Raw genomic sequence first — 13,021 nt, forward strand, 5'->3', positions numbered from 1 at the left:
AGTGGAAGTAGTAAAAAGTACCCTTAGGACAAAGGAAAAATAAAACTTGATTTTGGGACAGGCCTGGTTAAGTCAACAAATTTTTCTCAAGTCCCGAAAAAGTGACTTTTCAGAGCAATGAGTTTTTATTCATTGAAGATATTAAACTCCTTACTTCAAAAGGTGCAGAATGATCAGTAATACATAGTAAAGAGTTAACATTAATTGTCAAAGTTTTGCTAGGAAAGAATAACTACAAGCGATATAGTCGACAAGAGCAGCACATGTTAGCAAAAGTGAGCGCTACATGTACAGTCCGAAATGTATTCATATAATTTGACTGTGAAATGCGGGGTGTAGCTGTGGGCAAGTACCACAAGTGTGTGTGTGTGTGTGTGTGCGTGTGTGTGTGTGTGTGTGTGTGTGTGTGTGTGTGTGTGTGTGTGTTTGTGTGTGTGTGTGTGTGTGTGTGTGTGTGCGTGTGTGTGTGTGAGAGAGAGAGAGAGAGAGTTGTAATTATGTCTGTATGAGTACATCATATTACTTTGGTGTTAGTGTCGTGAGATGAGTCACACTCAAAGCTGTGACTCATCTCATTTCCCAAGTCATACACTAACGGTATGGACGCCTAACGAAACAGAAACAGAACACACAAACACACACACACAAATTTTCTAAGGTCACTACTTGTACTCAAAATCAGATTTGTTTTGCAGCACATTTGGCTTATTTAATGTTTGTTCCATTACTTTTTAAGTATGTTATTTCTGGACTGATCCGCTGATATCATCCTATATCACTCTGATTTTGACCTTTTAAAAAATATATTACATTTTGGTTGTTTTCAAGCTCTCTTTTAAAGAAGGTTCACCTGACCACTGTAGCAAAACTTTCATTTGTATTAATAAATAATAACTATTTATATCATTACTTTAAAGATTAAAAAACAAACAATAATTGTTAGGAATTCCGGGAATATTTTTGTGCATGATGTTTGAGGTCTTTCCTTCTCTCTCCCTGTAGTAAAATCATTACCACATCATGCCTGCATATGAACAAGTATCAGTGCCATCACAGGAACTATTTTCATTGTTGTCAGCATGCTCCTCACACACTCTGAGCGCATGTTTGCATGACTGAGTTGAGCATGCTGGGTTTATTAGCAAGTGTATGTAAGTGCATAATGAGGTAGAAAAGTGGAAGCGGTGGCAGTGTTTCCTGTGAAGATGGAGGCTGATACGCTCCACTGACTGCAAAGCTCCGAGTGTGAGTCACACAGCTGTGGGAGAGAACCACACAGCCGAGAACTGGGCTGCAGTCTGCTCGGCTGATTGGCAGACCCATCAATTCCTGTGCACGTGTGTGGGCGCTGTATCCCTGGATGCCTGAGAGTCTGCTGTGCTGATATGATACTGTAACATCGCATCTGCTGTGGAAAACAGATAGAAAGCTGGAATGTGTCTCAGCTTGTGTGTGGGGTCGGGTACAAAAACCTGTCTATTGCCAGTCATCTGAAAAAGACGTAGATGAATACGATGTTGCAATCCCTAAAGCCACGTCGCCAACATGGCTCCTAATCAGCAGGTCGAGTCATTCACTAAATGGAGAAATGTCATTTTATCAGAAGGCTCTATTGGCATGACAACATTGGCCATAAAAAATTTGTTGTTTCAAATAACCGGTGTGTTTATGATCCTAGACATGCCCAAAAATCTCTAATTAAAATCAGTTCATTTTATAAATATGCTGTTTATAGGGCCTTAAAATACTGTATGTCTGTATGTGTAATGTACTGTACTGTATGTATACTGTATTATACTGATATGTCTTACACAGAAATATTTTCAAATGTAATGAAAGAGACAAAATTAAAATATTTGCTTTGACCCTTTACAATTATCAACCAATCACAGCTTTCCATGCTCACTCTTCTGCACTGTTTTCAAATCTAACATTAGATTATATTTTCCCTGTTGCTGTGCTACACAAACGGATCATAAACTTAATTCAGGCCGATTTGTGCAATCACCAATCACATTCTCTCAAGTCAATGAGGTAATGTTTATCATCTGATCAGTCATACTGATGCTGCTGTTTCTGTTTATACTGCCTGCTTCTACCTGCTTCTAACTGCTGCCACCCCCTCTCCTGAATTCTCAATCCATCACCCACCCTCTTCCTCCGCCTTCTCTTCTAGTTTCTTATGACCATAATTACGATGGCATCTGTTGCCTTGTGTATTTATGTGTCTCCATATCTCAGTGATCTCTATCTGCTCGTTTTTTCAGTGTACCTCTTCGGGGGATTTAATGTGCTTTCTCCAGAATTTTGAACAGCCTGGATTCATTTGGGGAGCAGCCAATGAGTTATTATCTACATTTGGCCTAATAAATGGTCTTAAACCCTTTGACTTAAAGTGTGGCGGAGCAAAAACACAAAAGCAGAATATTGAAGTTTCACTGACTTTAATAAAGATGTACAATTTTGTTTTCTTTAAATGTCATTGTCAGACAGATATGACCGTTGTTAAGAAAATAAAAGTTGGACTGGAATATGAGTTGCGCTAGAGAAAGAGAAGCGAGAGAAACAGAGTCACACTATCACTTCCATTTGTGATTACATGCCTTCATGCTGAAATTAACATTTTCTTCTATACGAGCTAAACATGCACATAGCTCCATCACAAGTGAAGCAACACATTGCCAATGAACTCATCAAAATTCTGGGAATGGTTATGGTTCACCACGCTGATGTTTCACACATCTTGACATGAAGAAATGTTATTTCCCTCCGCAGCCACAACTCAGTCTAAGCATTTGCAATGGCCAAATTCTTATCTGAGCAGCACAATACACTGATCGGCTACAATATTACAACCAGTTACCGGTTTTAATGTTGTGGTTGAATGGTATATATATATATATATATATATATATAGTCTATACAGTACTGTAAAGTTCATCACCATGAAATACTCAGCTGTAGGCTACATACTGCAAAGTATATGTGGAGGGAGTTAACAGTATGTGCAGTACTACGGAGAAAGTCTGTCAATTAGTAAATATTTCTTTCGAGTATCACTTTACTTGAAAAGTCCTTCCAGTTTTGCTCTCTAGCATTCCAGTACAACGTATACCATTTTACACAGTCTCAGCCCGCAGATGTACTCTTTTTACATTCAAGATGAAATTGTCTACATCCCACAACCAATCATCCTTCGCTTATCTGCTGTTAGAAGGTCCAAAGATGAAACAAAATCTGGTGAGCAGACCAACACCCTGCCAAAAGTCTCATTAGAGGAGCACAACCTCCCATAACCCAAATCAAAAAGAAAAAAAAATATCAAAGGTATTTATAGCTGATATATCTTCCAATCAGACACTTAATTTACAAGTGTAGAGTGAAAAGCTTATTGTAATGAAACAGAGAAGAAGATATCAACCATAAAATTACTATTATTGAACTTGTTCATAGAGTAAATTAACATTAAGCTGACCTTCATTAAGAAACCTATCCAAATCAATGAAAAAAACATTAACTTCATTTAGAGTAAAATAATGTCGATTATAATAAAAATTCCTAAATTGTTCATGCCACATTTTTTTAAACCCCTTGAATTAAACCTGAAAGTCTACACTTGGACAACATCTTGATGGCTTTGTTTAACATCCATTGTGGTGGTGTACAGAGGCAAAATTATGAAAATTGTGTCCCTGCCTAAATACTTATGTATTTGACTCTATGTCCTTACCCCATCCCCTCCCCAAAGGGATGCCCCAAGGACCTCTACTCTTTGCAATATACACCGCCTGTCTCTCAGACATATCCACATGGATGAGGGAACACCACCTTCAACTAAATCTTTCTAAGACTTAACTCTTAACTCATCCTGGCCCACCAATCTCTACATCAAAATATCAACATCAAAATCGCCACTTCATCTCTTGCCGTAACCAAAGTTGTGAGAAACCTGGGTGCCACTTTTCTCTATACAACATAAGAAAAGTCAGGCCTTACCTGACTCAGTACACCACTCAAGTTCTGGTACAGGCCATGGTCATCTCTTACCCCGACTACTGCAATGCCCTTCTAGTGGGCCCACCTTCACGCAGAGTGAAACCCTTACAGATGGTCAAGAATGCAATGCCGAGTCTGGTTTTTGATCAGCCTTAAAGGGCACGTGTTGCTAATTGACCTCCACTGGCTACCCATGGCCGATCGAATCAAATTCAAGTCACTAATGCTTTCCTACAGAATGATTTCCGGGTCTGCACCTATCTACTTGAACTCAATCATACAGGCTTATGCTCCTTCTCTGCACCTGATGCTCATCTTGTCATCTGGTATTGCCATCCCTGAAGACATGGCAATTACAGTCCAGAATGTTCTGGTTTGCGGTTCCCCGATGGTGGAACAAGCTACCAAATGTGGGATCAGAGCAGGGGCGTCCCTCTCTATTTTCACAAAATTCTCAAAGACTTATCTCTTCCGAGTTCACCCCCTCTCCCCAACATACCTAACTAGTGCTTACAGCGCATTTTCAGTGCGCTTCTTTACCTCCTTGTACTTTTTCTTTGAATAGATCTAGCACTTGCATTTACTTCAAGGTCTCCTACTGTACTGAAGCTTTATCGTTGGCACTCACTTGTAAGTCGCTTTGGATAAAAACATCTGCCAAATGAGTAAATGTAGACGTAAATTTAAATGTAAATGTAAACGTCTGCTGGTTCCACAGTGGCCAGATTGTTCTGTTATGGCTCATTTGTTTCAGGACCCAAACGCAGACACAGACAAAAAGGTGGTAGGGAAAAGTGGGTTTATTGTAGGATTAAGGGGAATGGTTACAGTGGTGGAGATGGGAGGCAGGCTGAGGCAGAGGGCAGGCGCGCAGATGACTGAGGAAGCCAGCTGGCAAGCTGAGGTGCCATGGGTGGACGAGGAGACACAACGGGGAAGAAGGTGCAGGGAATCCTGAACAAAGGAGAACGCAGTTATTAACGGGCATTTGGAAATCACAGGAAAAATAACTCAAGTATATTAGATACAGGAGCTGCCGAGAGAGTGACTACCAGGGAGGTTGGCCGAACATTCTGGCAACGAGTGGGTGAAGAGCCTGGGTTCTGGTACTGCTGGGTTGATGAGCTGATTGAAGACAGACATGGAGGTGAAGCAGGAGCCAGGAGAGGAAGAGCCACGCCACACACACACTCACACACACACACACACACACACACACACATACACACACAGACAGACAGGGGAGGTGGAGACACAAAGGAGACAGGGACAACAGCGAAACACTGAAAAACTGGAGTCACAGCAAGCGCTGCGACACCAGAAGTCTCACGAAACCTTATATTTCTAGTGTTGTAATATTAGTACACCCATACACCCACTGTGATTGAAGCAACAAGTCACTGCTTCTCCATTGGTTGTCAAAAGTCATTCATGCAAAAGCTGGAAATTACTGACTGAAGGAGAAGTACTGTAGATGAGATAAGCTGAGGGGACGTCAGTATGAGTAAAAAAAATAAATTAAAACACTTCATCACAAAATAACTCTAGGAATAAATTAAATATGAGATATTGATGATATATAACAATGTAGACTGAGGTGGATTTTAATTCCAATTTTAATAACTCAATTTTAATAACTAGCAAAAGTCTTCCATTTTTTTCAGCTATTTTATCTACTGTGTTGATCTGTCTTTGTGAAGTATTTATGAGAGGAAGGTGATAATAAGGAAGCTAAATTCAAAGCTGGAGGTATGCAAACACAGATCTTAATAATGCAGTAAGTAGTATTTTGGATTATTACTGTCTTAAGAAAAATGCGATGTGTAATAATTGGAGACCTACAGTAAATGTTGACTTCTGTTACTCTGAACTAATGTTCTCCTTTTTATTTAGACTTACATGCCATAACAGGGAATCTCGATGAGCATTATTTGCATAATACTAAATTACAGGCTGTGAATATAAATCTATGTGATATTAAAGTGGGTAGTATGTAAGATTAGCCCACTTAGTGTGACAACAGAAGGCCCCTCTGTCATCCCTGATAAGAGTGATGAATGTAAAATGAGGATTTTTGTATTTATATGGAATATAGCAGTTTGACAGTTTTTTTTACTCCCCTTCAATACTGTATATATCTAAATATTATCTTTTTTCTACAATGTCAATTTAAAGTCAACTGACAGGAGAGCCCAAACACAGCACTCACCTAATCAAAAGTTTGCATTGTGCAAGTTATTTTTCCCTCTTCTTTGCCTGAAACCCATCAGGAGATTTGGCACAGTCAAACACCTCTGCATATTTGCAGTCACCACTGGTTTGTTGAGCATTAAAAATGTTAATTGGAATTTTTAAAAAGGAAAGAAAATATCGCATTACCATCCCACCTCCTCCAGTCACAGGCTGTCAAAATGCAATATTCCAAATTAGATTGTATTTGGATAATCTTTTGAACTGTAATAGGTTTCCAGCCAGCAGGCATATTACTATTGGCACATCATTATTAAACAAAAGTGACACCGAACCATCACTTTGCAGGCGGCGCCAGATAAACGTTCGACACCGTGCAAATAATATTAGTTCTGCTTCCAGAGTCACTGGCTTATCTCTGGGATGCTATATTGGGTTCATATCCCTGTCGGCTGGCGAGGGCCTTCTGACGGAAGTGTCTAAATTTATGAGTAGCCCATATGTGTGAGGTGCATGTATGAATAGACTACTGTGTGTGTGTACTATGTAATGTGTGTCGCACATTAACACTTTTATATGTAAATGCTGTGTTTGCGTGTGTGTGTGTTTGTGTGTGTTGGGGGCGGGGGTGCCTGCTTGTGGTTGTGTGTGCAAAACTGGATACATTCATATGTAAATAGGCAGTGTATGTGTGCCTGTATACGCAGACGCGACCCATATCATGGCATAATGAGATCCGCCACTGTTGGTTACCCTCAGACAGTGGTAATTATGGCTGCAGTGAAAAGGACTGATGATGAAGGCAGGATGGACGCTCACACATTAACATATTCAACCACACACGGGCCTCAGTCCCACTCACAACTTGCTGCAGGCAAAATGACGAACTGTCCATTTGGCACTGGGATGGGAATATGAATCTGTTAGCTGGATATGATAAATTAGACCTGCGTCCTCTCTGTAATCAGCTTTACAAAAACTGCAAACTTGTTATAATATTCAATACCAAAAAGATAGGGTATATTCAAAGCGAAGTCATGTAATTTAAAAAAAAATGAATAAAGAACCTTAATATGACACAGCATGATGTAAAGAGCTGCCAATAAAAACAGGAAATTTGAAAAAAATGAAAGCTTTTTGTCTTTAGCCACCGATATCAGGTAACTCAGTCAGTTTGATACTGCTTCCAGGAATTCCAAATTCAACACTACTCCTCCTAAAAGCTAGTAGAGTGGTCTTTAGGTTGTGTTAAACGGACCAAAAAGCTTGTCCTTTGTGGGTATGGGGGAAACACTGGTTTGTAAAACAATGTGTGATGTATTTTCCAAGCTCTCAAATGATTTCAACATCAGAATTTCTGTGGATGGGTGGGGACATTAAGTATAGTCTATTGATAAAAAGTTAGCAAGCTTAATTTAAAGGAAAGCAATGGTGTTTAGTTTAGTTGTAGTTTATTAGTTTATTTAACAGCGACCATGCAAAACAGAACTGTTGAGCCGGCGTTAGCTATATAGCTAATTTACATCTGGCAGAAAGATGTAAAAAACAAAACAATGTCGTACGAAACCAACAATACAATACAAACAATTAAAATTGATACAATCAGCAAAACATACAAACAGTGCATCATTTATAAAACAACATCATACAAAATACATTACATAGTCTCCAAATTGGAAATCAGTTGGTTCCGTACAAATGTTTAAATCAGCGAACACGATTGATTTTTCTTGAGCCATGTTTCAACTGTTGTTTTCAAAATAATGAAACATGTGCATTTTCTGATATGCGTGAGTATTGAGTTACATTTAGCTGCTGTTTGGACTGAAAATGCTGATTGTCCGAAACCAGTTTTCCTAAATTATAACCTCTACCTGATGCCCTGGTCTCCCTAGCATTTTGCACCTCCACATTGTTTAAGTGGAGGCGGAGCAAAATCATGAATTTATTTATTAATTTATTTATTAGGCACATACTGTATCTGCAAAACGAATAAAACTGGCAAAGGTCAATAAATTATACTTTTTAATGATGTTACTTCCTTGTTTTTTTATAAATAATTTTCACTGATTGTCCGAAGGAGTGTATAATGGTTTTAGCATAGTTGTGCCTGCATGGGGCCAACATGTAACACGGTAAGATATCTACAAGAAAATCATTGAGTGCATGAAGAGCTTAGAGACAGCTAGAGGCAATTGATGCCTAATATGTCTAAAATTCATTAGGCTAGCTCTTACACTTCTGGAGAACTTCTTTATATGTTTCTAAAACTTTAAGTTAGAATAACAATTATGCTTGATACAAGAAGTGCTCAACATTATTTATTACCTCTTCTTTAACAAGGATGTCAGGTTGATGTGTATCATTTCTCTAGATAGAAAAATACGTTGTGCTCATGTTAAGAGTAAGACAATTGTGAGATAACCAGTCTGATACTTTGTTCAATACTTCAATGAGTCTGGAAGTAGTTTGTTCTCTTGTTTTAGCATAGGTCTAAATAACTGTGGCCTCTGCATACATCCAGATGTGGACGTCAGGGCAAATCAGGGGGTACCATTAACGTATACGCAAAATATAATTAGTCCAAGGATTGATCCCTGTGGAACTCCAGTGGTACATTCAGAAAAAGATGTTGTTTATGAGTTTATGTTTGACTCAATCCATGTTAATGCATTAGTAGAGAAATTGAACTTTGACAGTTTGGATGAAAGAACATTATGATTGACCATATCAAAAGCTTTTTTAAATCAGGGAAAACAGCACCAACAACAACTCCCTTATCAAGACTGAATTTATTTGTTCAATAAAATAGCAATTTGCTGTGGAATAACGTTTCCCATATCCAAACTGCAGAGGATGCAATGGGAAGTGACCATGGTTTAGATGGGCTGTTACTTTAGAAATACCTGAGAGAATACTGATAGGTCTGTAATTGGTTACATTGGTTGGATAGCCGTACCGAGTACCGAGGATACTTTTGTACTTCTTTACAAATGCAGGATCCATGCATCCATCAATCCATTAGCTTATCCTTCAAGGGGTCACGGGGACACTTGCAGGATCACAGTCAAAACACCTTTGGCCTTGGAGCTTTTAAATGGGCTCAAGATTTTAGTTATGGAGGACAGACACTTCAGAGATGTAAAAAACAGGGACATTATAATTTGGTGATATTATGACCTTTCTTCTTAGGCCGATGTAATGCGACATCTTGATGTGAATCTATAAAATAATTTTTAACCACAGAAGAAATTACGTCTTTGTCTTGAGTTAACATTCACTGAACTTCAAACCCAATATTTAATTTTTTGAGTTGCTCAGTTTTTGAAGTGACACATCTGATGTTTAAATGTCCCCCAAGTAATCCTTTTGGTTTGTGCGTTGATCCCACAAAACCTTTGCATGATTTGTTGTTTGAAACAGCTGAAAACTCTATTGTTTGTAAACAGTCACATTGTGACCATGTATTTTTGGGATAACTGGAAGTGTTTGGGCCACATTTACCAGTCAAAACAAGACATTGGATTACTCTCACATCGTTGGATTATCTCAGTCATGGAATTACCTTAGGATGGACAGTACCAGGTCTGATGAAAGAGTCAGGAGACTGTGGGTCACTACAGTGTAAATTAGGTCCTGGGTTTTGGTGGATGTCACCTGCAAGCAAGAGGGTGTATTCTCTGGAACTGTTGGGATGGTTATCCTCTCTCTGTGCTTTGTCGGAGGAGTCCCTTTTCTGGCGTTCAATATCATGGAGAAGGAAGTGAACTGGCTCCATGAATCAAATGTAGTAACATGTTGTCTGCTTTGCCACTGCTGCTGTGTGTTTGTTGCCCAACAGCAACGCAGTGATAAAATCAGGAGGGTAACAATTTAACTGGTTACAGTCGCTTTCTATGCCAGGTCAGCAATCATCTGCCTTTGTCTGGCATTAGCTTTAAAACATAAACCGAGTTTGTCAACTTTTGACTTGAGGTTAGCTGCACCTACACCTGCAGCACCTGCCCTGCCGCAGGTGTGCACCACCATCTTTGCAACGGCCTCAACCTGATATTCTATATTTTACTTATTTCTAACAAATCCCATGAAAAGACCAAAACTAATGATGAATTGATCATACTAACAAGTGTTGTCCGTGTAGCCAATGGCTGATAAACTGTGGCTTATTCTTTTGATACATAGAACTCCATTGTTGTCCAAAAAACTATTTAACACATAACACACAACTCACATTCTTGTGCTACACTATTGGGGAAAATTTCCTTCATTACCCCGAACATGAGCACTGTAGTTGTAGACCACATACACCGTCCTGCTGCTGTAAAGACTTACTAAAGCACAAAAAAGAGTCCCCAACAAATGCACTATTTACTACAGTTTGAGTGATATTTGCCAAAAAAAACTGAAGTGCCCAGCTGTTTCAATTAGCTGTTTGTTGAAAAATGAGTCAGTCCAGGTGAAAAAAATCTGAAAAACTAGAGTCTGGTTTAAGCTTAGTCAGCAGGGATGTTAAGGATTCATGATTTGCAGTAAATTGGCTAAAACAATGAGAATCCCAAAGTGTTTGTATATGGGCCTATATTGCCCAATCTCCATTCATAACATTTGTCATCAATGTAATTGTCCTTGTCCTACTGTTTCTCCAATATAGAAAACGTCGCCTGCTCCCTGAGTTTGTTGCAGGCTGTTCTACCTGCTAGACTGTACATCTTGTTTGCACACTGACAATCGCATCAGCCAAGTTCTGATATATTTTCTTGGTACTCGCCTTGAACCTTTCTGCCACAATCTCACTCTCTTTACATCTCTCCATCTCTGAATTCAAGTGTTGCCTCCCTGCTTGTCTCAGTAGCTAATGGACCCCATTCAGCACAGTGTGTCTTTTATGGTGAGGGTCCCTTGATCAAATGTATGTTTCCATTCCACATAATATGCAACACAGAGGAAGACATAAAGGATGAATTATACTTGTACGGCAATATTCTGTGAGTTCAACCCATCAACCATCAATATGCAGCACTCAGGGAGCAGGTACATGTGCGAATCCATTTTCAACAGCTTTTTACTTGGATACGTTTTTAAATGGCTGTGAGTTGAAAGGGTTTACAGCTGCTCATCAACACAGGCCATCTTTTAGAATTCCAAACCCACTCATGTCAGCATTTCAGTATTTGTGTTGGTAGCTTACTGTATACTGAATCAAAATCATATCTAAACATCATAGCTGTAACATAAATGGGGATGAAGAAAAGCAACATAAAGTTCTCTAAAAAGCAGCACTGCCTGTAGTGCTTGCTTCTTGGCATGATTTTTGATATAGCTGAATCATTGTGACTCAAACAGCATTCCCTTTTCTAAGAAATTATTTTTGTATTGTCTTGCTTCTGACATTTGATGTATCCAAAAAAAAAAAAAAAAAAAAAAAAGGGCAAGTTGGACCATAAAATGTAGAAATTGACTCAGAAGAATTTGAAACATGCATCCCTCCTTCAACACCTACATCCCTGTTTTTGGAGGCAGTGCACAAAACCCTCATGAGGGAAAAGAGCAGTAAAGTTTGTGGTGTGAGACCAATAGCCCAAACAAGAATACAGTAAGAGTAAAACCTCCACAGGGAGCACACAGACGTCGTGCAGCTCTTTACACCCAGCCATAAAGTGGGTTGTACCAACGGCCAATCACATAAAAACCCCAATGTTGACTGCTGTTGTTAGATGTACAGTATACCATTGACAAATAGGAGATGGATGTAAATATACAGATGAGGAGGATTGGCATCCTTCTTGAGTAGAGTCAGTAGACTGCACCAGTTCTGGTTGAAAGGTTCAGCTGAAATTGAGGACTGGACTGGATAACAGAGTTTTCCCAGTTAATCATAGAAAATATAAACATAAGAAACTTTTCAGAATCATCTAAGTTGTGAAATATTTCTTTCCTAATGACTTAGTCAACTGGCCATAAACTGTAAGCCTAGTCATAGTAGAAACAGAATTTCACTGGTGAGGATTCGATATACTATTTTTATCAGTCAACTCAGAGGGCTGATGGGCATGATGAAACTGCAACATGAGGCTGAGTGGCAGGAGAAGCTGACATGTTTTCTCAGATGTGTCATCAATCACTCCCCCAAAAATGCATTTCACACTAGCAGTGAATAGTTAGGCATAATCAGGTCACAGCTAAAACCCCACTGAAAGGCAGTATAATTAAATAATGCTAGCTAAACAGGAATTCAACAGTGACATCAAAGCCAAAACATAGCTACAATTACCACTTTTAAGAGTGGAAAAGACTGATTCCAGAGAGCAAAGGGGAGATTATCCTAATTCTAGTTGGACTAGTTGGACGATAAAGGCCCTCAGATGCAGTATATCTACGATGTACTCCCACAACCCTGTCAGATATATTCAAGTACCCATTTATCCATTATTTTTAGCTAACTATTTCAACTGTTTATCCATTACCTTTAGCTAACTATTGTAACCATTTATATATTACTTTTATAACTATTTGAATTTTCAGATACATTTACACAATGTATCCACTATTTTTGGCTAACTATTTGAACAATTTACCATTTAATACATGGAAAACTTTTTTTTAAAGAAATCCCAATTAATAGTTTTTCAAAGTAAGTGAGCTATTCCACAATCTGTCCACGCACCCCTGGGAACTGCAACCCTGGGGCAGGTGTACCTTTGGTTGGGAATAACTACAGTAGATATTTCAGACTACAGGTCCCATTTGATATAACTTTTAATGTAATATCACAGTATCCTGTATTATACACAAAAACTTTGATTCAAAATATTGTAACTGGCAGTGCAGACAGCCA

This window comes from Xiphias gladius, chromosome 24, assembly GCF_016859285.1.
Source record: "Xiphias gladius isolate SHS-SW01 ecotype Sanya breed wild chromosome 24, ASM1685928v1, whole genome shotgun sequence".
NCBI lineage: Eukaryota > Metazoa > Chordata > Actinopteri > Istiophoriformes > Xiphiidae > Xiphias > Xiphias gladius.